Raw genomic sequence first — 25,953 nt, 5'->3', positions numbered from 1 at the left:
GAAAATAGCTCCAACTACTAGCTATTATTAGCTTTTGGGAGCAGATTCCAGCTCTCCTTCTGCATGTGCTGACACCAGTGGTCTTAGGTATTATACTGATATAAAGTCTGCTACTTGTGATTCTGGGGCATGTCTGGAATCCTTACCTGTGGTGTGGCTCTATACCTAGATCAAGTGATAGGATAAGGGAATAATGAGACACTGACGTGTGGCTTTTTATATCAAGAGTTCTTGGATTCTAGAAGTGCACATTTGATTCTTTTTTTTACATTTGATTTCTATTTGAGCAAATATGTGGTGAGCATCTCTTATGCTCAGTATCTTGTGCTGGGCACTGGAGATGCTAAGAGAAGATGTTGTTCAAATCCTGCTGAGCTTCCAAGGAGATGACTAATTTAGAAACCTTCAGGTAGGCCTCAAGGCAATGTGGCAGTCAGGAAGGAGGCCAGCAGGACTATCCCTGAGGCAGTCCTTCGCAGGACATGCAGGAAGCTGGCTCGAAGGAGACTGAGGGAGAGTGTAGCCTCTCACTCCTACGGTTCTGCCAGTATAGTGCCTGGCAAGAATAGATGCAGCAACCGACTTTGTGAGTGATTTGTCACCAAGGGTCTTTGGAGAGTTTCACACAGTAGGTACTCTGTGTTTTAAACTTTAAATGGCAAACTTTTAGAGGCAAAATAAGATGAGAATGGACATTGCACACACACAATAGAATTCAGTCTTTAAAAGGAAAGAAATTCTCACCCAGACTGCAGCCTGGATGAAGCTTGAGAACATTATGGCAGACATAAAAAAAAAAAAAAAAAAGACAATTCCCTGCTGACAAGGCACCTAGAGTTGTCAAGTTCTTAGGACAGAAAGTGGAGTGGCAGTTGCCAGGGCTGGGAGAATGAGAATTGTTTAATGGTTGCAGACTTATATTTTAAAGAGGAAAAAAGCTTTGTAGATGAGTTGAACATCAATGTAAAGGCACTTAGCACTACTAGAATGTAACGCAAAAATGGTTAAGATGGTCAATTTTCTGCTAGAAGCATTCTAGCACAATTGGGGGGGGGTGTATTTGGGGACATGCCTGATGTGGTGCTCAGGAGCTATTCTTGATTTAGTGATCAGCGGGGAACTCAGGCCTCCTGTATGCTAATAAAAGCAATTTTTTTTTAAAGATGGTAAATACCTGACCACAGCAAAGGTGATGAGAATGGGAAAGAGACAGAGTGTGGTATGCCTTTGAGGGGATGCTGATGGATGTCTATGGAGAGAGGAACATACCTGCAAACCCAAATCCAATAGAAACCATCTCAAGGAACAGTCGAATTTTAAGCTTTGGTTTTATATATTACTCTTTGTTTGGATGGAGGGAGCACACCTGTCTGTACCCAGGGCTTATACCTGGGATATACCAGGGATCACTCCTGGTAGTAACAGGGGTTGAATTCGAGGCAACAGTGTGCAAGGCAAGCTCTTTAACCTCTTGGCTAAGGTTAAGTAATTATGGTTACAGAAACAATTTCATATATAACTGAATTGGGTCTTTGGTTTTCTCAACCTTTTTTTTCCCTTAACCTTGGTTCAAATCATCATAGATTCTCTGTAGAGACAGTATGCCAAGCTGTTGTCCTGGTTCTAGGTCAACCTAACTCTCTGTACAGTAGATCTCAGGGATGCCTCTCTGGGAGCTGCTTCTATTGCCTTTGTTTTTGTTTGTTTGTGAGTGTGGAGGCCACATTTGGTAATACTCAAGGCTTACTCCTGGCTCTGCACACAGGAACTACTCCTGACAATGCTCAAAGGAGATGCTGGGAATCAAATATGACTTGGCCACATGCAAGGCATGTGCTCTACCTGCTGTCCTATCTCTGGGCCCTAAGTCTGTATTACCTTTGATTTGAACTATCCCACCTCCCAAATGCTGAGCCCCAGATGAATTCATAGAAATGAATGGGCCCTCTATCTGATTAGCCTGATTTCTTTCCAATTGAGCATTCAGAAGTAACCTCCATGCCACAAGCTCTGTACTTAGCAATAACTTTAGTAGAAGCCACTTGGATTTTCAAGACCTGACTTTCTTTTGGGGTGTATGCTACCCAGGGAAAGATGAGTGTCATTGACAGGTGCTGCCTTATTTTGCATCAAAGCTGGGGTTTTTTCAGCATAGGACAATAATGATGACCAGTTGCAAATAGAAATGCATTGTCTATGAAATGTTGGAGTTTATTTTATTTTTCTATCTTAGGTGTCCTGGAGACACCCATGCAATGCTGGCTTCTAGAGGTAGCAGTGAGCAAGGTGCAATAAGGAAGCTGTTTACATCAAGCTCCTTATCTGTTCGACATGCATAAAAGCCCTCGCTGTCTTCTTGAAGTCTTTGGGTTTTTTTTTAATGCTTTAAACTTTTTATTTATTTTTAAAAATCTTTACTTAAAAACCATAATTACGGGGCCGGGCGGTGGCGCTAAAGGTAAGGTGCCTGCCTTACCTGCGCTAGCCTAGGACGGACTGCGGTTCGATCCCCCGGCGTCCCATATGGTCCCCCAAGCCAGGAGCGACTTCTGAGCGCATAGCCAGGAGTCCCCTGAGCGTCACCGGGTGTGGCCCAAAAACAAAAACAAAAACAAAAAACAAAACAAAAAAAAAAAAACCATAATTACAAGCATGATTGTAGTTGGGTCATAAACAGAACACCCCCCTTCCCCAGTGCAACATTCCACCATCAATGCCCCCCTCCCTTCTTCCCCACACCTGCCTGTATTCAAGACAAGCATTCTACTTCTCTCATTAAGATTATCATGATAGTTGTCAGTGTCATTATTTTCTTAACTACACTCATAAATCTTTTTTTTTGTTTTGTTTTTTGGGCCACACCCATTTGATGCTCAGGGGTTATTCCTGGCTAAGTGCTCAGAAATTGCCCCTGCCTTGGGGGACCATATGGGATGCCGAGGGATCGAACCGCGGTCCTTCCTTGGCTAGTGCTTGCAAGGCAGACACCTTACCTCTCGCACCACCTCACTGGCCCCTACACTCATAACTCTTTATGATGAGCTTCAAATTGTGAGCCGGTCTTCTTGCCCTCATCTCTATTGTCTCTGAGCATTATTACAATATTGTCCTTAATTTTTCTTAAAACCCAAAGATGAGTAGGCTATTCTGTGTCTATCCCTCTCCCTCTGACTTATTTCACTCAGCATAATAGATACCTTGTACATCCATGTATAGGAAAATTTCATGATGAAGTCTTTGTTTTTATCTCCTCGTTTCTAAGGATATTGAGAAGATGACTGATATGATTTGAAATCTGCATTAAGGGATAAATGCAAAGTACTGCATTTACTCCAGGGGTGCTAGAACTCAACATTTGCAAAATGCGGCCCTATTGTATATACCCCTTTTAACACCACTCTCCAAAAGGAAAATAGGAGAAAAATTCCTTTTTTGGGGTTCAGAAAAATTCTAAAGTTAGCAATAGTGGTCACTTAGTAAAACTCAGCCAGTTCTTCCTGGAGCCACAGTGCTAACAAACAGTGAAATTCCCTTGAATTTCCCTTAGTGACCTTTATGTTTTGTGCGCAGCGTCAGAGACAGAAACTGCACAAGGAGAAATACCGGAATCTGAATTCATTCTTCCTCGTTTTGGCCTCTGTCATCCCCCTTTTGATGAGTTCTTTGGTTTGTACAGTCAAGGAACCACATTCTCTCTGGGGAGCCCCTTAATTATCCAAACAGTGGGAATGAAATGTCTCACTCCTGGTTTCTTCAAAGCTGTTTCACAAGCCCCAGACTCCAGAAAATGCCAGATAAATGTTTGGGATCCCAACAGAATGTACTCCATCATTGGCCCATGAAATATGGACTTGACACCTGAATGCCCTGATCATGGGCCTTCTGAAGCCCAGTCCCTGGGCAAATCACAATTAGGTGGTTCTTGCAAGTGACCACCTTGCCTATTGCTTCTTCTTCATTTTTTTGTTTGTTTTTGAGTCACACCCGGCAGTACTAGGTGTTACTCCTGGCTCCAGGCTCAGAAATAGCTCCTGGCAGGCTCAGGGGACCATATGGGATGCCGGGATTTGAACCAATGACCTTCTGCATGAAAGCAAGCGCTTTACCTCCATGCTATCTCTTCGGTCCCACGTCTTCATTTCTATGGCTCTGTTTCCTCACTCTGTACACATTCTTAAATGTGCGCCAAATGAGACCTATGCAAAGAAAATTTCATGAGAAGTGCATGATACTAGTTAATTATTGCTTTTACAGCTCAGTGACCCGTTTCCACTTTCCTATTTGGTTCTGTTTGTCACATTCCATAAAAATCAGCTGCAGAAGATCTACTACTTAGTATCCTCTCTGTAGTTTTGATAGAAAGATTCATCATATCAATTCTTGGTTCAAGGATCCTCTAAGCCAGGGGTCTCAAACTCGTGGCCCGCAGGCCCGTTTGCGGCCCTCCGTACAATATTTTGTGGCCCTGCCCTAGAGGAATCTTTTTTTGTTTTGTTTTGTTTTAGTTGTTTGGGTCACACACCCCCAATGTTCAAGGCTTACTACTGACTTTGCACTCAAGGATCACCCCGACTTTGCCTCCTGCAGCCCCCAGGTAAATTGAGTTTGAGACCCCTGCAAGCCAAACTCCTGGCCTCTACCTCCGGTTCTGCCATTTACTTGCTATGAATCTTGCATGCCACAGCGGTGGTTTGTCAACAATTTGGAAGGGTGGATGTAGCCTTTGGTGTGAAGACTATATCTATAAATTGAACATTATTTCTGGCAGCATAAGGGCAATAAATCAAACGTATGTGTGCTCATGTCCAAGTGCATTTTCTACATAGTGTGCTTTAACAGTGGCTCAATTTTTCACTATAAAATTTTGAATGACACAGATTTAAAAACATGAAAGAAATAAAAGAGTGGAGATAAAAGGGGGAAAGGAAGGAAGGGTATAAGAAGAGAGGAAAAATGGAAGGAGAAAAAGTAAATATGATGCTTCCTTGCTCAAAAGATGACTATTAGTAGTGATATAAGTGTAATTCCTCCAAATGTTTCTCCCTTATTAATTGTATCCTGCTTTATATACCGATTTATCATTTAATTTTAACATAATATCAAATCCATATATGTCATCAAGTACCCACCTATCATGTCTAATGACTCAATAATAGTATTTCACAGGATTATGAACTTCAATATTTTATTTAACCAATTTTCATTGCTGGACATTGAGTTGTTTCTGGGGACTTTTTAATTTCACTACTAAAAGAATTTGTTGTCAGGGAAACTTAGACAAATACCTTTAATTAAATTTTATATTTCTCAGAATTAAATCCTTAAAAAGGATTTAATAGTCAAAGGATGTGCATACTTTCAAAGTTTTTGATATTTATTGCCCAATTGGTTTCAGAAAGTTAGACCAATACTTCAACACTTTAGTAATACCAACTATTATAACTACATTTTTGTTTAAATAATTTTCAAATTGATAGGTAAAAACGTAGTATTTCCCTATTTCCCTCTTTGACTGTGAGTTAGACTAGATTATTTTCACATGATTTTTGGTCATTTGTATTTATTTTGTGATCTTTCTGTTTATTTTCTATTCATATTTTTCTCTTTCTAGTCAGCCAGAAAATTTTTTACTATTATAGATATAATTCCTTGGTCATATATTACAACTACTTGCTTGGTCTTTTGTCTACTTCTTGCTGTATTTATGGTTTTCCTTGTTTGCGTTTTGGTATGGAAAATTGTCTGTTTTTGCATGGTCTGACTGTCCCTCTTTTCCTCTGTGATCCCTGTTCTGATATAATTGGGTGGTGGTTGGGGGAACATTCTCTAAAGTATTCTTTCCCACTTAATCTAACCCTGAATTCCAGGAACAAAATACCTGAAGTTATTTTAATCCCAGAACCACCTTCAGAGAGGCCTCTGGGGTATAAAGAGGGAACAGGGAAATGTGCTTTTAAGCACAGTCCCCTTATCAGTTTCTCTGAGAACTTGGAAAGGACATTCTACCTGGTCTGTCTTCAGGGGGCAATCTTTTGAGTTCAGACTCAGCTGGAACATCTCTGGGTTTGTTCAAATCTTTCAAAGTTTGCTGATTCCACATCCTGTTAATCTCTTTCCAAACATCCCTCTCTTGGGATTCTCAGTTCCACCAACATCTGTGTGTCCTGTGCTGGTGCAAGGACAGAGGTCAACCCAGGGAATTTGTGGGTGAGGGAGGTACAGAGAAAGAGGAGAGAGATTGAGTTTGATGGTGGTGTTGCTCTTTCATTGCAGATGGAATCTGGCTTCAGGCTGATATATGTGACACCTGGACCATGACACCACTTCCTGGGCTTGCAAATGTTTCTGAATTCTACCCATGTGTGTATGTGTGTATGTGTGTGTGTGTGTGTGTGTGTGTGTGTGTGTGTTGGAGTGCACATGTACAAGCTGGCTCACATATAAATTCTAACTTTATTCTTCTACTAGTTCTAAATGGGAAAAACTATCTAATTTAGAAGAAGGGAAAGAATGGAGCCAATAAAACCCTTGGTGGAATTAGCAAGAAAAAGATGTGCACTGAGCATGTGCAGAGTAATTTTGCCTCTGCATGCTTTATTAAAGAATTATATGACATAATTACACGTTATAATGTCTTTACACATATTTATGGTAATTACGTCAATGCACATTTGATGTTCTGTAATTATAGTAAATACACAACAATCCTGACAAATCGCTTGATCAAGAATTCAAATTCCCTCAGTGAAGACTAGGAAAAAAGACATTAACTCTTCTGCTCCCTGATCGTCCCAGAACCTGATCATTCCATGGCCAGAGTGTGGGTGCCCTGGGTGCCACCAAGGCTCAGAGACAATTGTTCTACCAGAACTTCCTGGGAAGGGGCCACATGGCTGATTTGTAGCCCTGCCTTCCTGGTGACACTACTGTGTCTACCGGATTGTGGGGGAAATTGAGGGCCATTCCTCATATGCCCCAGAGGCCACAGATATGAGGATATTTTAACTCTTGGTGAAGCCCCAAGAGAAGATGGAGATTATGAAGACAGTTGGTCCCCTGAGAGACATCTCAAAGCCACTCCTCAGGGGCCAATCAGGTCTAGTTCTTTAGCACCAGGATGCATTGAGATGTTTCATCGCTTGACTCTGTATCATTGGTCTGTGTGTGACATTCCCTATATTCATTCTTGTTGGGTGGATAATTTTCTTCTTCTCTATGAATATTTCATATTGTTTTTTGATTCTAGCCTTGGGTGTTGGGAGGTTCATGATAACTCGGACTCATGACCAAACCTAGGATTGGTTGAAGTAATATTATTCCAACTCAAATGCTTCTCCTGTGAGTTCATCTGTCTGCACAGACCCTCCTCAGCTTTGGAGGATGCATTTCCTTGCCCAAATAATACCCATCTGTGTATTTCAGCATGGACTACAGCATCAAAAAAGGATTGCTGGGCCACCAAGAGGCAAGAAAAGAAACTGAGCTCAGAAGTTGGCCTCCCAGTGCCCTCAGAAAGGTCATTTTGGCTCACCATGCTGAGTGTCCCCTAACAAAAGAATTCTTTTGTAAATAGCCAATGAAAGGATGCAGGGGAGAGAAGATAGGGAAGCCCTTTTTGGCTCTGGGCAAAAATACCAGCTTTGCCATCCTCTCTTTGGGAGAAAAATGCCTTTCTACTTGCTTTAGAGATCTTGAGCTAATAGGTGTCTAAATTTGAAGAGTTTTTTTAAAAGCTTTAAATAACAGTAAGGATTGGCAGTGAGCCCTTGGTGTGTGCCCAACACTGCCCCAACCCCGTTATCTCCAGGCAGGAATGCACTTCCCACTTTTGTATGCTCCAACTCCCACCCACTCTTCGACCTGGAGAAACTAATTATCCCCAAAAAAGGTGGTCTTATAAGGAAATTTCACTGATCCCTACAAATAGAAAAAAGAAACTGATTACCCTGGTTCAGGTCTGTGTGAGGAAGGACTGAAATGAGGACGGACTAATGATTCATGAAAGTAGCAAACTTATTGACTAATATATTTCTTAGTCATGAATTCTCCATGTTCCATACATACTGAAATCAAAGCAATTACAGATTTAAATGAAGCCAGAGTTCTCGGTGCAGAAAATGCTTGTTTTAGTCAGAGACAGAAGCTAGAGGTGAGTGACCTGTTACTCCCCTAGTAATGAAAGCGCCTGGCAGCCTAGAGGCTGCTCGGGCTGGTAATTGCTGTAGCTGATAGGGTTCTCACTGTGCTAATGATGCCCTGTTCCTTTTTCTGAGGCCTCACTCCACTTTTTCCCCCATAGCACCAGGTTTTGCAAAGGAATGTAACTGGGTAGGAAGGAACACATTAACGGGCACATCCTAATATTTGCAGTTTTGGTAAAAAAAATATATTGCCATCAGGTTATTCTTTTAGTCTTTTTAAAAAATTATTGTTAATTTCGCGGGATCTGATCAATTAGAGGCTGCTTCATCCATGTATTTAAACATGTGAGCAAGTGAAATGGAAACAGATGTAGCATTTTCTTTCTTATTTTTTTTTTTCCTTTTTAGCAGGGACTTTGCACGGCCAGGCACCATAATTCATATTTTCTTCACACTCACAAAAGACTGCTGGAACCAAGTGTATGTTGGGAAACAGATTTTTTTTCTAGGCTTTTTCTGGTTGGGCGTTGTGGTGGTGTGTTTGTACTACTGTTCATTTATCAACCACTAAAAAGGGGAAAGTAGAGGCAGACTTGCCCCTTTATACAGGGAAAGGGAACCAGGAGATTTACAGACCTTTGCAAATCTTTGAAGGTGGAGTGGGAACTCAGGAGATTGGTTGGTGGAATCTGATCAGGGCCATTTCACGAAAGCAATTTGTTTCAGAACAACAGGTAGAGGTAACAAGAAAAAAAAAAGAAAGAAAGAAATTCAGCTCTTGAACTTTCTAAAGGTTGATGCTTTGGAGGTGGAGGGCAGGAGTTTGAAATTAAATATTCGGAAGAGAAATCAGCAAGAGGCTAAATCTGCACCAAATACTGTTCATTAAGTCTGAATGATGGGGTTGCCTGCCATAGGGTGGTTTCCGCCAACCCCAGCCTCTTTTTTCCAGTGACTTCGGACTTCAGTAACTCCCCAGGGAGGCTGTGCTCTATTCTCTCCAGGTCTGTATAATCCTTGTCTGCTGAGTGACCTGCTACAGTCCCCAGGGACTAAAAATTAATTTCCTTTCTTGCCCCACGCACCGATTTCAGCTGGCCCACAGCTCAGCTGGGAACCGGGGTCAGACGCACGAGACCACCAGGTGCTTGGAGTAAATGATCCAGGGCTTGAGCTGAGAAGGCTTCTAACAATACGGAAATGACATTTTCCACTTAACTCAATTGCGGTGCGCCGGGATGTCTCTCCGCACTCAGATTCAATTACCAGGGCCAATACATGTTCCTGTGCTTTCTGGGAGTTGCATGTGATCCACTTTTTCTGGCAACTCTGGGTGATAAGATTCCAATACGTTAGGAAAGGAGTTTCTGTTTCTAGTCAGCCTCAATTAATCCTGACCCAGAGGAGAACATAGAGGTGCTGAAACTTTTTGACTATGTGGCCTTGGGAAAGTCACTTCCTCTTCCCCAAGTCCTGGTTTCTTTTGTGCTATAATAAAGTTATAGAAGATGATCTGCAGTTATCAGCATTTACTTCTAAAATCCCAAGCCCTTTGTCACTGACTGTGCCAATACTCTCTTGGGCAAGAACGAATTTATCCTCAAATCCAAAAGAAACTGGAATTCAAAGGTCTAAATGAAGACCTCAGGTGGCCCAGTGCCACCTAAATGGAAGCCACTTTCTTGGGCTCCTGGTTCGGGGACTTCTGCAGCCAATTTCTGGGAAAGCCCAGCAATGTCAGGGCATTCTGCTGGTGAGAACAGACTAGAAGCCCTGAAGATACACTGGGTGCAGTAGGACGCCAAGACTCTGGGCCCGGGTGAGATTTATTTGGTGTTGCTCCTGAGAGGTTGCCTTCAAGGGGACCCCATGAGAACCTTCAGCTTTGAAGCTGTCAGTGGAAACAGGATCCAAGTGTTGCTGATTCAATGTTGTTTGCCCAAATGCTGTTTCCTAAGAACTGTTGGATGCCCAAGATGCCTTCTGAGTCTGTTTTCTTTTTCCAACCAGCTCGTTTCTTTTCCTGGAAGTGGGACATGGCACGATGCCGGGATTCTGAATTCAAGTCTATTCCAACTCCTTTCTAAACTGGGATCACACTGCAAGAGAACTTGGGAACCCAGCAGAGGCTTCTCCTCCTCCCCTGAGCCAAGGGTCCTGGGAAGCTGAGCCTGGCAGAAAGTCCTGTGTACATATAGCATTTCATGTGTTCTAGCTGGGCTTCACTGCTTCCTCTCCATTAGGGCTTCATGTCATCTTAATCTCTGTGGGGAAGAGGGTATTAGAACCTTGTTTACACAAATGAAGAACTAAGCCTAGAAGAAAGGACAGCAAGCTCCACACCCAGGTGTGGGCCCAGAGCCCTTGCTTTTTAGCCAAGTTCACACACATGTGCCACATCCTGCAACAATGTGCGCCTTTTCAGGCCAAGCAGAAACCCTTGGTAGGTGGCACTGCTTTGAGTTTCTGTTAAAAGGCACATCATAGATAGCTCTGGGCCGCCATTGCATCTTTTCCATCACCTCATTCCACTTCACACTTCTCCCAACAGACTGCTCTCACTCCAGAAAGGAACCCTTGGTTTGCTTCCATCACGGGGTCTCCCCACCCACCATTCCCATCCCCTTTGATCTGTTATTTTCATTTGAGATGTGGTCAGCATGTACTGGTGCCCTTTTACCCACATCACCAATTGCATTCATGTTTTTCAAGTGCTGCTGTCCAGTGAAATCAAAGAAGATTTTGGAGGAGAAGCTCAAGGATCTGGCTTGATGGCCCCTCACTTCCCCTGATCTACAGACATCTTTTTTCAAAGAGTGATGGTCAGATATTCCCTTCTCGGGGCTTCTAGGGGTCCAGTAAGTCAGTATGTTTGGGGATACTTGGGAACCTGCAATGTGCTAAGTCAGACAATGTCCTCTGCACCATCATCTCCAACTAAATCTGCCCATGTTGCATGCAGTGTCCACCTATAGCTCCTCAGGTATATACTCCCAACCTGCTCCCAAACTGGCTTCATTCCTAGGCGGCAACTGCAAACAGATCACAGCCATGGACACAGCAACGTTACTCCGTGGAACAAATCAGGATCATCAGATTTTGACATCTTTAAAAAGAATTTTTTTAATAGTTGCATAAAAGTAGATGTGAAGACTGTAGTAACACTCCAGGCCAAGTAGCACATTCAACACAGCATAGCAGGTGACACACAGGATGTCAGAGAGCACGACAGCAACAGTGGAGACGTGAGCAGCATAATGCCACACATCGGCGTTGTCGGCAGAGCCAGTATAACTTGGCAGTGGGCACGAAAATACCGTCTGGGTCAGAAGATGCCAAGAAGAACTGGTGTGTTATCATTAGCACCAGCAGGGCTCAGATTCCACAGAGGCTGCTAATCCCAAGCTGCACCCTCTCCCTCTGTGTGCGGTTGTCATGTCCATGCTGTAAAGTGCTGTGAGGGTGACAACTGTGTCTGCAGCGCTTCTTGGCTCATCCCAGCCAGAAACATGACCTGCACATAGAAGGCACCTGGTGCCCATCAGCCAGTTGATGGCGTTGATCTCTTTTGACCCATGCACCTGGTGCCCATCAGCCAGTCGATGGCATTGATCTCTTTTGACCCATGCCCCCAGCTTCTTCACCTGTTAGACATCTTTCTTTTAGGTAACATCTGGGTTGGGCACATTAGCCTACTGTTGGCTTAGTTTTCAGGGGTCACACTGATGGTGCTCGGGGACTATTCAGGGCCAGAGAGTGAAGCTACTTTTATGGGTTTCTGGATGCAAAGCCTGTGTTCCTTGGGTTGGAGTTATAGTACAATAATAGGTAGGGCACTTGCCATGCATGTGACTGACAGGGTTCCATCCTTGGCATTCCTTATATACTCTGAGTACTGCAGGAGTGATTCCTGAATGCAGGGTCAAGATTAAATACTTGAGAATTTCCAGTTGTGATTCCCAAAACAAAACAAAAACAAAAAAGCATTAAAAAGCATATATTCCAACCTGATGAACTAGCTCTCTGGTCGTCCATCACCTTTTTGATAAAGAATGAGAAAGATGCTATCAAGGGTGCTGTCTGTAAGACCTGCCTTGTGCTTACCTTTATTTCTGCCCTGATCTGTCCTTTTAGCTATCTGAATTTAGCCCGTTTCAGTACCATAGGAGACAAGCGCCATCCAGTGCACATCTCTGTCTGGACCTCACTACGGTATTGAGGGGAGAGTCCGGGTTCTGATAGGACAGTGACCAGTGTCTCTAAGGGAGATGCTCTTTCAGTTTTAAAGACCTCTCTTTAAAGGGAGACTCTTGGGGCCAGATAGATAACTCAGTGATAAGGCATTTGTCTTGCAGTGGATTCAGGACAGACGGTGGTTCGAATCCCGGCATCCTATATGGTCCCCTGTGCCTGCCAGGAGTGGTTTCTGAGTGCAGAGCCAGGAGGAACCCCTGAGCACCACCAGGTGTAACTCCAAAAGAACCCCCCAAAAATAAAATTGATGGTACACCCAGTAGGATGCTTGCCTTCCTTGCAGCCAAACGTGGGGTCAATCCCCAATACCCCATACAGTGCACAAATCCTGCCAGGAGTGACTGATCCTTGAGAGCAGAGTAAACACTGTGCACCACTGGGTGTGACCAAAACAAACATACAAAACCACCCAAAACTTAAAGGCAGCAAGCCCGACTCTAGGCCAAACTATTAATTTTCCTTACTAAAACTTACCTTTGTTTTTTAGACCCAGGAAGGGAAATTTCTCCTTTAATCCTACCTGCTAGTACTGAAAATCCCCCTTCTATGTGCTCTGGGTCTCCAACCCAGAAATCCTTCACCTCCTTTTCACTTGCCTGATTTTCTCAAGTTACCAGCACTCAAGATTGATCTGTTTCTCGTGGCTCCAAGTGAAATTTGTCTCTGTGCATGAAAACACCCTGGCAGAGCTGATGGTGTCAGGCAGTGACACAGAGCAAGAGTGAGGCTGCACAGGCACACACACGTAGGCACATGGTGCACACGTGGCCTTCCCCGCCCCAGGGCTCCTCACTTCATCCCCAGTTAGCTATGCCTATTGCTTCTCCTCTGCTGGTCCTCCAGGCTCCCCCTTTGCCTTCTCCTCCTCATGGATGCAGGAGGTCGGGAGAGCTGTGCTCTCTTGGATAATGAGTTGAGAACTTACAGCAGTGTCTCGTCTCTCCGGCTGGTGACTGACACAAATGGAATTCATCTTTAATCATCTGTTAACTCGTTGTCTATTATAGCTCTTTAATAGCACCATAGATATTCTTAATGAAGCATGATTTAAGGTATTTACAGCACATGGACCGACAGACATCACTCACAGTGTGCAGGTAATGAGGCATAAAACGGCTTTTGAATTCCCCCCAAAAAAGAGACAGAGAATAAAAACACTTTAGCATTGGGGCAGAGCAGCACATAAAAGACCCATATTGTAAGGCTCTTTGGGAAGATTTAGGCATTAGAGGCAGTTGTGCAGCCTCCAGAGCTCAGTGTCCCAAGCTCAGAGCAGTCTGTGTCCTGCCATCAGTGACTCTGAGACCACAGTGGGGTCACAAGTATTTCCCACCCAGTCTCAGGCATCTGGCCTCCCTCCACACACTCACTGGTCCTGGTGTCCAGGGGTGGCCATTGCAGCCACAAAGGGACTGTCACATCTGCAGGCTGGTGTCCTCACAGGACAGTACTTGAGAATTATGGGGATTATGGGGATTAATTATGGGGATTAATTCAGGCCTTTAACCAGGCCCTTCACCCCACCCTTCCTGCTCCAGTAATTCTGAGAAATCTGGTTAGTTTCCAGCCTGGAAGGAAACAGGCCCCCCCTCCTTGAGCAGTGACCCCCTCCCTGAACAGTGTCCCCCAAAACTTCTGGTTTACACCTGGCTCTATGCTCACTCCTACCACTGCTCAGGGATCCATATGGGGTGCTGGGACTAAATCAGGGTTCACAGAGTGCAATGTAAGTAAGTGCCTTAATCCCTGTACTTCTCTCCAGCCCCAAGGAATCAGCACTTTTAGGACACTTTTAAGACAGGGGTGACAACTGTTCTAGCCCCATCTTAGTGGCTTACTGAAGCCCAATTCCAGCCTGAACATAAAATGCCAAGACTTGTATCCCCATACTCAGCACCATTGTGGGAGACCTTCAATGGGGAAAAAAACAGCAAAGCGAGAGACCCTGACTTCTAAGTGCCCAAACTCACCATTTCTACTCCAGGAAATGGAAACTTAGAAAAGGGACTGACCCAGGTCTCACAGGATGAGATTCGGTCCCAGCCCTAGCAGCTGGTTCATTTCCTGTGAAGTGCTCACTGCCTTGTGCTCACTGCTTCTCCTGCCTCACACTTTGAGCTGAGTATGCTCATGTGTTTGTGTGCATGGTGTGTGGAGCAGGTGCAGGGGAACAGTCTGAGGGCACAGAGAGAGACAGTATTCATCCTCTTTCCATAGCCCCTTCCTCTCTCACTCTATCCAAGTTCTTTCTTTTGAGCCAGCAGGAGCCCATGCACCCCTCATGCTGATTCATACTTTCACTTCCCGCCTGACCAGACTGCCTGCCAGGTCCTGAGGATAACTGAGCAGTTGCTCAGAGTTGCCCACAGTCTGATCAGAAGACAGATTGCGGAAGAAGTAGTGTCCGGCGACAACTGAATGGAAAGTGAGAGATGCTTCATGGGGCAGGAGGGCAGAGCAAGTCTGGGTGAATCACTGGAGTGTGGATGAAGCCTCAACCTTAAGGGTGGCAGAACATTTCCCTTAGAAAGCCACAGAGCTGGTAAAGAAAGGAATGGAGGGCCTGGCAGTGTCCAAATATCTCTGCACCAAAATGGGGCTCTTACTCTTCTCCCCACCACAAAAGACAGTTTATATATAGCTGTGTAAGTGCTTGTGAAGAATTTTAGGGGCCTTGTTTTGGGGTTTCTTCTGTATTTATCTTCCAGGACAATAATAACACTAAGTTGAATGATTTCAGGAGTTTGGCATTGTTGTTTCACAACCACACTAATAAAGACTCTGCCAAGAATTGGTACCTTTGGGGTCAGAGGTGTAGCTTAAGGGTTAGAATACCTGCCTTATACACATGAAGTTTGGGGTTTAATTTCTGACAATACGAAAGAAAAAATGGCACCTTATTCTGAAACAGAAGAGATTAAGTCTTCCCAATTCCTTTAGAGTGAGGTGATAGATGCTCTTCCGTGTGGTGGCAATGTAGGAGGGTGTATAGCCTGGGCCTGCTCCTATTAACTCTTTTTCACTCCTCCCAATATCATTCTCACCTTTGATTTAGAGGCCAACCTCTTTGAGTTTCCCAAATAATTCAGGAGTGGCCCTTATTAGAACCCAAAGCCACTACTTAGTCTTTCCAAAAACACATCTGTCCAGAAAATGAAGACCAGGAACAGGCTGACATTCAACCCCACATAACCCCTTGAGCCCAAACCTCTGAAAGTCTTCTCTCACCACTTTTCTACATGGCTCTGCTCATGGATTGGCCATATAGAAGATTACTGAACAAATCAGGTGTGTTGCAGGGCTTTCTGGGCCTGATTTCTCTTATTTTATTCTCTGCACTAAGAAGTGTTTTTAGCAAAGCACGTGCATGACACTTAGATGGAGCAACTAGTTGCCTAGGAAACCAACCGTTCTACACATGTTCCACTTCCTAGTATCATTTGGACCCAGCTACTTTGACTGGCCTTTTTCCTTGTCTTTCCTTTGATCCCCTCTTCCAAATTATTATGCTGGCTGAGTAGCTCCTAATCAGAATCTGTGAGAAATGAAAATACAAGACCCCCTACTTAAGAGAGTATTAAGAAGCTCAGGATGGCAACTCCAGAGTTCAAGATATCACTGTCCTGTGCGTGCTCAGGCCCATGGGCCATGAAACAGTCTGGCATATGCTTCCCAAGCCTGCTGCAGGGATCCTAGCCCAAGACACAGACATGCTCTTTCCACCTTCTCAGAATAGTCTTCTGGAGCTCCACATACTCAACTGCTGGTTTTAAAGTTCTCCTTATTGATGCTCAAAAGGTAGAAATGACTATTGTCAGTCAGGAATTATTTGTATAATTCATAGTCACTCTACTCTGAATCCATGCTTATGATTCCTTGTCATTATTTTTATTTCATCACCATGGATTATAAAATTAATCATGATTGGTTTCAAATATACAGTGTTTCAAAACCAATCCTTCACCAGTGTCTATTTCCTTCCTCCAATATCCCCCATTTGAGTTAACACCTGGAATCCAAGTGATCTGTATTCTGTCTACCTAGGATGCTGCTGGCCACCAAACCTCAAGACTTTTTATTATCCCATTATCTGCTAACCAACCTTAAAGATTTCTGGAAAGAGCCATTATGAAGCTACCACCCACATTTCTCCAGACCTTTTAGAGAGTAAATAGGATTTTCAGCCTCTCACCTCTTGGACAGCAAAGTAGGTGAGTTTCTATCTGCTCTGCCTAGGGTGTATGCCAGCAGTTCCTTCATCCCAATTGTCTGCTTTCTGTCTAAGTGCCTCCATTTATGCCTTCCAGGATAGAATTAGAAATATTGTGTTTAGCACTCATTCATTCAATAATCTGGTTAGCCCATCTCCCTTTCTTATACTTGACGCATTCAGTGACCATTTCTTGGGCTTTTGAGTAGCCTGTGCCTCTTGGCAGGTGGAGCATTACTCTTCTCATAGTCCTTTGCACCAGTTTTCTTCCAGCTCAGCCAGCCTTTGGCAACTTCCAGAGCACAGTCTGCAGTGACCACAATATACTTTCTCGATTCGACATCCTCCTCCTCTCAGAATTCCCAGGATTATTATCCCCTGTCCTTATTGGCCTTGTGTCTGTTCTCTCACAGGGCCTCTCAGGGCCACCCTGGAATCATTCCCATCTGCACATCCCTCTAGGCCAAAGGATTTCCTAACCTCTGATTACCTAAGGCTCATTTCTTCAATTTATGCAAAAGTGTATAAGGAAAGGTTTAGAGCTGAACCAGAAAAAACAATCTAGAACCTTTGTTGCTGTTTTCTAGCCTTTCTCCATCAATGACAAAGTTTTAGATACATAAGAGTCTTTTTTTTTTTTTTTTTTTTTTTTGGTTTTTGGGCCACACCCGGTGATGCTCAGGGGTTACTCCTGGCTATGTGCTCAGAAGTCGCTCCTGGCTTGGGGGACCATATGGGACACCGGGGGATCGAACCGCGGTCCATCCAAGGCTAGCACAGGCAAGGCAGGCACCTTACCTCTAGCGCCACCGCCTGGCCCCAAGAGTCTTATTTTTTAAAGTTACCTTGGCAAAAACCTTTGAAAGAATAACCACAGCTTCCCTTCCCACTAATTTATTTATCTTCCAAAGAACTCTTAACAGGAATGGTATTGCATTTTGCAGAAATTCTATTTTCTTCCTCTCAGAGGGCAGTGGAGGAGCCTCACCCTCGCAATCAGAAGTGGGTTTAAGTCTTATTTTTACCATGTACTAAAGTTGTGCCCAAGGGCAAGTAGTTAAACTCCCCCAAACTTCAGTTTTCTTACCTTAAAAGTGGGAATAATGTTCTATTGCTGAATCCATCCATTTGTGCTTCTGGGTTTGCTCCAACAAGAAACATGGTTAGTTGTGGAATCACAGTGTCACTGGTTGTCTGACCATGCTTTCAGCATGCATATGTATTGTACACCCCAAGGACTATGAGCCAAGTGCCAGTGCCTGGCCTGGAGGAGCTCATGAAGTGAGGGGGCTTATAAATCCCCCAGACTAGAGTAGCTTATGTCACAGACCTACTCTGAGCTCACTCTTTCCAGTTCAATCTTGGGTCAAAGAAGAAGTGGATTTTTTTCAAGAGCACAATGAAAATGTTTCAGTAGATAGGAAAAGCTGAAAGCTTCCCTCTTTGACTTTTAGTAATTTATTTGTTTTAGTTTTTGGATCACTCCTGGTGGTGCTCTGGGGACCATTTTATATGCTAGGGTTTGAACATACAAAGCAAGTAAGTACCTTACCCCTGTACTATTAGTACTGCCTCTTCAGCTCACCTCTCTGATGTTTTTCTTTTAAGGTGTGAGGGGCCACAGCTAGCTATATTAAGGGGTTACTTCTGTAAGTGCTTCAAGGATCATGTGTGGTGTCTGGATTTGAACCAGGATTGCAGCAGCCACAGTCACGTCAGACACTTGCCTTAACCTTTGTACTATCTCTCTGGACCTGGCATCCAACTCTTTAAATAAAATTCCTCAGCCAGCAAGACTACATTTACCTTTGCACCTCTGTATTTTGAGATGACCTAGACCAGTGGTCGGCAACCTGCGGCTCGCGAACCACATGTGGCTCTTTACACTTTTAATTTGGCTCTTCTGTGTGCCGGGGCACCTGCTCCAGGAATCAGAACTCTGCTCCTAGCCTCTGTCAGTGCGCGCCCTGTGTGGCTCTCAAACTAAATTTCAATCGTGGTTTTAGTGAGATTTGGCTCAGTTGAAAAAAAAAGTTGCCGACCACTGACCTAGACAAAAGCCTGATAGGATCTGGTTTTATCTATCTATAACATTCTTTCCACTTGAGGATACAATTGGAAGTTGAAAAGAAGCAATACCTACTTATATCTGAAAATTGTTTTTACACTGTGCTTATTATCCCAGGTGATGGCTTTCTTTGACTTTCTACCCGTGTCTTTCCAGAATTTTTAAAATATCATTTTAGGGACCCTGGGAGCCAGGTCAAAGGGCCTGAGTTCATGCTTTGACTGGTGATCCCTGGGTTCCATTATTACCACTGCATGGTTCTCTGAGTACTGAGAGTGAGCACTGAACAGTGAGTAGCCCAATAGTACAGCTGAGAGTGGCCCAACTCCCAACCCCTTATGTAATGTTGTAGATTTAGAGAATAGCATAGCATCCACCAAACAAAAATTTCCCCTTAAGAAATGTCTTTTTGTTTTGTATTGTTTTATTTGGGGGAGGGAGCACACCTGGTGGCACTCAATTGTTACTCCTGGCTCTGCCCTCAGAAATCACTCTTGGCAGGCTATGGGGACCATATGAGATACTGGGGATTGAACCAGGGTCCATCCCTGGTCAGCCACATGCAGGACAGATACTCTACCACTGTGCTATTGCTCCAGCCCAAGAAATGTCTTATCTTCAGCTGACCAAGTCAGTTCTTTTGGATTTTTCCAAATAAAAACACTTCCTTAGATTCCAAAGAAGACATGGAAATCACATGGCTGTATATCCCTAATATATCTCCTCTTCCTGCTAAATTCACTGATGAAAATCCCAACAAGGTCTCCTGCCCTGACCTTTCCAAAGGGGTTTGGCCATAGGGGTGAGAGCTGTATCTAACTCCAGTGGATAAAACACTTGGTGTTGGTCCTACATATGGACAACAGCAGGGAGGGTTGGAAAACACCAGAACAAAGACACAGGCCTCTGTATAGTCATTCTTTCTTTAGCATCCCATGGAAGAACAGAAACTTCACACATCACACTTACAAATCAGAGCACTTCAAATTGGCAAGTATTTAGGAAAGAGAGAGCTTCAAATAGCCATTATATTTTATTCACTAAGACTTCGTCATTCTTTATATCTCTCTCAGTTCTCCCTTAGAAGAATTCTTAATATTATCCAAATAGCCCTCAGTAGAGGTCCTTGAGAGGGCCCCTTTCTGTTTTGTATGTAGGAAACAGCCAAGACAAAACCAGCTGCTCAGAACCCACCAAAGTCCTTTTGGATTCCCCCAAGACCTGATTCCACTAGTACCTCCATCCCCCACCAGACCATGGCCATGCCAACCTTTTAAGCTGTCTGGCTCTTCCAAAGGCCCACTCTCCCCATCATCACATCCGAGTTGGACAGTCTGACTGAGGGCTCAGCCTCCCACCAGAGCTGGACCCACTGGTAACTTACACCACATCCAGAAGGCTCAGCCACTCACCCAGCCACTCACCCCCATTGGACTGGACTGGGCTTGGTCACCCCAAACAAGTGTGAAAACGCCACCTTGGCAGGCCAGAATCCAAAAGAAATTGGAAACCTGCTGTTAGCTCCATTCCCACTCTCTTCTCATGTTTGCTGTTATTTTTTAACACTTTTTTTTTCTCATAAAAGCACTATCCTCTTCCCCAGAGCTTGCCTGTAGCGAAGGCATGGTCTGTACAACTGCAATTATTTCAGAGAACAGATGGAGTGAGGAGCAGAAAGTCTGTTAATAGTAATAGAAATGCTACATGTTAACCTGGACAGCACATGATGACAGTCCCATGACTACCCGTTCTGTTCCCACCAGCTGGGCCACCAAAGTAGGAATGAGATTTTCACAAACACAGCCATCAGCCACGTAGCCACCTAAAGTTAGAACTCAAATTCCTTCACACCAGGGGCCTTGGTGATGGGAGGCCAAGCCGCAGCTCAGAACCAAGCCTACCAGAATGGCCCCAATTCCAGTTCAATTGCTACAGATCCTTCAGTCACTGATGCCCTGACCCAGCTTAGAGGCAAACGCTGTGCTTGCTGGCCCAGAGTCAGTCTAAGCCACACTTCCCACCATCCTCTTGGAAGGGAGGTCTGACTGTGCTGACTTCCTAGTAGAGTGTGTGAGTGAGAGGCCACGCTGAGGAGTTTGAGTCTTCAGCTCCAAAGTTCAGCACGATGAAGGGCAAGGCTCCACGACAAGGCAAGATCATGGCCAGACATCCAATGAGATTGTCCAACTCTTCCCCCCTTTAGAACAAGAAAAGGCAATATCTTATGCTGATGGATTTGGGTAACTTTATCATCAATTCTCTTTTCTTTTTAATGTATTATTGTTTTATAACACTGTTTTTTGTTTTGGTTTGGTTTGGTTTTTGGTTTTTGGGTCACACCTGGCAGCGCTCAGGGGTTACTCCTGGCTCTAGGCTCAGAAATCACTCCTGGCAGACTCGGGGGATCATATGGGGTGCCGGGATTCAAACCACTGTCCTTCTGCACGCAAGGCAAACACTTTATCTCGATGCTGTCTCTCCGGCCCCCTATAACACTGTGTTTTAGGAGTGAAGATTTTCATTTAGAATGGGGTTACCACACCCTCCCAACAAAGCCCCACCCCTTGTCCACCCTGCCTCTCTGATAGCCTACCTTCTATTGTCAAAATCCAAAGGCTTGTTTTTGTTCTGTTTCAACAGGTGCTTCCTAAGCAGATAATATATTTTTTAAAAATGCCCTAGGTACTTCAGAAGAATAAGGATAGTTCCCACCTTCAAGAAAAATCATAATCCAAGAGAAACCTATGTAGATGCAGATACTTAACCAACAGTGAGAGACATTCCAGAAAAGGCTTGAACAAAATGTTGTTCTTATGAGGCCGTCTTTTCTGGCTCAGAAAAAGTCTTATAGAGGAAATGGGGGAACCTTAAAATATGTCTTGAAATAGAGAAGAGAGAAGGAAAAATAAGAGAGATTAGACTGTATGAAGAAAGGCACAAAGTGGGAAAGCAAGAATGACATTGGGCATCAGAAGCACCCCCAGTCTGTGGGGGAGTCAGTTGCATGGACTGATGAGAACAAGTTGTGGGAAGGCCTCAAGGACAAGGGATATCATGAGTGTTTAAGTTCCAAGTCTATGGTGAGCTATTACTGAGAAAGCCAGTTGGTCAGTTGTATTCTTGCAAGAGCCATTTCTCCATTTCTCTTTCCAACTCCACATTCTGTGACCTAACATTATAGCCTAGACAGGCCACGGTGTGGACATTTACCTGTGAAAATGAACAAGTTCTGGAAATCAAGCTCATGCTTGTTGTTTTCCATTTACAAACAAGACATTGCTAGAACATTCTGATTGAAGGTGGCACCAAATGAGCACGTGGAGGGGAAGCAGGCCCTCCCAAAACATCATTTCACCAACAATTTCATTATAACACTGAGAAGGAGAAAGTTTTCATTCTCAATGGGGCCATGATCTCTGTGCAATCTGAGCATTCTCTGTTTCTTTAGTGAGGTTCTTTGGAACTTCACTTTCCTCCTACACCCCAAAGAGATACACACCTTAGCTTCACTGGTTCACTGGCATCTCCAAATTATTCCAGTCTATGTAATTATGGAGTGGGATGAGTTTTTTCCTCCAATGGAAGGGCATCCTGTCCAGGATAGATTTCCACTCATTTCACCAAATGGGATATGGGACCCATTTGGCAATAGACCAAAGGGAGTTAACTTTTGTTCACATCCATTAGTCCCTGGGATAACTGGTCATTCAGTGATAACTTCACTTAAAGTCACAGTTTCTGGTGAGTTCTCCATGATGTTAGAGAGCTTTCTGACTAGTGGTAAGAAGGCACAGAAGGAGAGACTAGACTAGTCAAACTTCTCTCAAAGATGTCAGAATGAATGAAGAAAGTGAAAAATGTTAGTGTGGGTTATGATTCTATGGATATCATAACCTGGAAAGTCAAAAGTATTCAATGTAAGCAGGGGAGAGAGGAGGCCAAAGATGATTGGCTGGTCAGATGCTAATGAGGGTCATGAAAATAGGCAAGTCAGAAGAAGAACTGGTGAATGGGGTTGACCTGAATACAAACTGAATTGGGGATATTTGTCTGAAATAACGAGATTAAAGGAAGGACCCACACCTTTGTGGTACTGGAGCATTTCTCCTTCCCTTCCTTCATGTCGCCTTCTTGCCTTCCATCCTCTGCTTTCCTCCCTCTGCCCTCCTTCCCATGCTGTAGGGTAATATCTCAATTCAGCACTTGACATGCAGTGATTTCTGCTGCCTACTTGGCTGCTTCTATGGCTTTCAAATTTAAATAAGTGCCCTGGCTTTCTTATGCCTGCTGGGAGTAAGTGCGGGCATTGAGGAGGGTGGAACACACTGAACTCTAGTCTCCATGGCCGGCCAGCCCAAGAGCCAGGCTGAAGTGCTCCTGCCCCTGCCATCTGAATGGGCAGATGCTATGGAGGGACCATCATCCCCTGAGGACTGGACAGCACAGTGGCAGAAGGCAACTCGATTCAGAGAGGCGGGAACGTGTTGCCAACAAGCACATTTTTGTAGGATGTCTGTTTTAAATTACAAGTGTCCAGAGACCTAGGTGTGGAGGAAGTTGTAGCAATGTAAACAAATAACTGTGTTGTTAGGAGTAAATGTGGACCCCAGATGTATCAATCTTTCATGTTTACCTTTCTCTGTAGGAGGAAGATTTGGAAGATTTTAAATCCCAGAGAAGTCACTTCCTTGTTCCTCATTACTGGCTTTATTGATTAATTAACAAGGGCAGGACCCTATGCTAAGCAACTAATAACTCAATATGTGCATTCATGGTCAAGTAGAGCACTATAATTGATCTTTCTCTACTGCAGGGACAATAGCAAGTCCCAGAACCAGAGAGATAGTACAGCAGGTAGAGCTATTACCTTGCATGTGGCTGACACTCATTTGATCCTTGGTACTTTATATCATCTAGCCTGCCAGGGTTGACACTGAGTGCAAAAGAAGCACTGAACACTGCCAGGTGTTACCCAAAACAAACAAAAGAAAACAAAAGAAAATAAAAACCCACATACCATGCCCAGAGAGTTTAGTTAATTTACCCAAGGCAATGCAGCAGCTGCATGAGATTCCCATCCTAGCTCATGCCTCCTGAGGACTCTCCCAACTCCATGTGGTTCTGTTGCCCCACCTGAATTCATAGCAGCAGAGCAGCATCTCTACTGAGACTATTTGTCATTGCAGTGGACACGCCTGGCCTTAACATGACTCTAGCCATACCCTGTCATGACCTCACCTGACTGACAATATGTGTTTAATGCCAACATTGACCCAGTCATCTTTTATTATCCTTTCCTAGCTATCCCCTTCTCAAGGAAGACTAACCTCCCATCCTAAACCCCTCTCCCTGCTGGTCTCCCCATTGCCTCCCACTGCTTGTCCCGAGGGTTCCAGAGTACTACTGTCAGCATGGACATGTCTGATTCCTAGTCTGGATTATTCAAAGTCTTCACTACAGTGCAGGATGCACTTGTAGGCTGAACTAGTGTGGAGAGACTCTTCCTGACTAGAATGTCATTGTGAGGCTCTGTAACCTTCAGATATCAGAGGGGCTGTCCCGTGCAAGGCCAGATATTTTCAAATTTGCAATTCTTGAATATATACTTAAAGCATGCATTTTAAGGGGCCAATTTTGATTCCTAGAAAAGTAACCCCTCCTAACAATCAGCATGGAAGTTAAAGGAGTAAAGTAAAGTCCTGTACTTTTGAGATAGGGCATTTGAGATCTTGAGTAATTGCTGACTAGGTTTCCATTATGGAAACATGATTCTATTTCTGCCAGTGTTCCAAGGCTCTGGAACCAGTCCTGCCAGGGAAGTCAAGAGAGGCAGGGGTTGCATGTATGATTCACCCTCTCTCTTGCACCTGTGTTCCTGGGGTCATGATAATGCCGAGGTGCTCAGTTCTAGTCCCAGACAGTAAGGAACAGGCAATAGGGAAGAAGTCTTCTGATCAAACAGTTGCTCATTCAGGGACTATCAGGAACTTAGTACACAGTAACAAAACTTAACCCATAGACTTGGCATAAGTCTTAAAAAATATTTGCATTTTTAAATTAAATTATTTGGGGCCGGGAAGGTGGCACTAGAGGTAAGGTGTCTGCCTTGTAAGCGGATGGACCACGGTTTGATCCCCCAGTGTCCCATATGGTCCCCCCAAGCCAGGGGCGATTTCTGAGCACATAGCCAGGAGTAACCCCTGAGCGTCAAACGGGTGTGGCCCAAAAAACAAAAAAAAATGTTTATTTAAAGACCATATATCACATAGCTGCTCATAACACATTTGTTCCTAGCCAATCTCATTATCATTGTAAAATTTTCTCCCTCATTGTCCCCAGATTCCACACTTACCCTGTCCTTGGCAAATAATACATTTTATATTGCTTGTTTGCAGATAAATGGAAATGAAATTATTTTCTTTAAAGTACAGTAATATAAATTTGCAATAATGTCATTAAGTCATCATCAGAAAGTTTGCTAAGCAATTTGTTGTTAGTTGATTTTCTGTTATTTGTTTTGTTTCTGAACATTAACTGATTTTGAATCCCTGATGCTGTCTAAAATTGTGTGTTCCTACTGAAATAGCAGTATTAAAAAACTGGAGTTGTCAGGTAGCTGCATATGCAGCTGTGCAATTTAGGAATTCTAAGTTCTGTGGCCAATATTGAAGCTTTTGGGTGGTGTGATTTCGGGTTCCAGTATTTCTGGAAGTACATGAAGGAGGAGGTAGGGTACCTGCACTCACTCCAAAAAAAAGTCCTGGAGATGTCAGTCCAAATATTGGCATACCTGGAGTTTTGTTCAGTTTGTCATCTCTGCAAAGCTCCATGATTGAGTGGTGAAGCTGGGTCGTTGGTCAAGTGGTGGTTGTGGATGGGATGTGCAGCTGGTAAGACTTCAGTAGGGCACGGACTTGACTTGTTCTCTCCTCCTGAGATTGCTGGGTAGCCCGTGATTTTTCATCTCTTCTGAGACTAGTTGAGTCTATGTTGCTGGTCAGATGACGACATGGCAGCTCATAGTTTTTATTAGAAAGGTTTATTGGAAAATAGGAGGGGAAAGGAGAGAACTACCAAGCCAGAGAGGGACTTAGTATTGGACTAAGTCCAATTTCAACATGTTTTGAGAACCACCCTGTCATTGTCATTTTGTAGACCAGTCACACATTTCTCAGAATAAGTCACTTGCCCCCAAAATACAGCCTCTGTGCAGAGCAGGAGAATCCAGCTCCTTGATCATTTACTTAAGTAATCTTTCATAGACAGGATTCTCTTCTGAA

General features: G+C 43.9%; 1 protein-coding gene across 1 annotated transcript in view; it reads left to right on the top strand.

The window, feature by feature from the left end:
* The first annotated feature begins 5,940 nt into the window (after positions 1-5,940).
* PEBP4 (phosphatidylethanolamine binding protein 4) overlaps positions 5,941-25,953 on the top strand; it is a 119,115-nt gene continuing 99,102 nt past the window's right edge. The window contains exon 1 of the mRNA XM_049769497.1: positions 5,941-6,063. The gene's annotated coding sequence lies outside the window, so the exon portion shown is untranslated. The remainder of the gene's footprint in view (positions 6,064-25,953) is intronic.

This window comes from Suncus etruscus, chromosome 3, assembly GCF_024139225.1.
Source record: "Suncus etruscus isolate mSunEtr1 chromosome 3, mSunEtr1.pri.cur, whole genome shotgun sequence".
Taxonomy (NCBI): Eukaryota; Metazoa; Chordata; class Mammalia; order Eulipotyphla; family Soricidae; genus Suncus; species Suncus etruscus.
The sequence above is the reverse complement of the archived record's forward strand: the minus strand, read 5'-3'. Positions and strand labels throughout refer to the sequence as shown.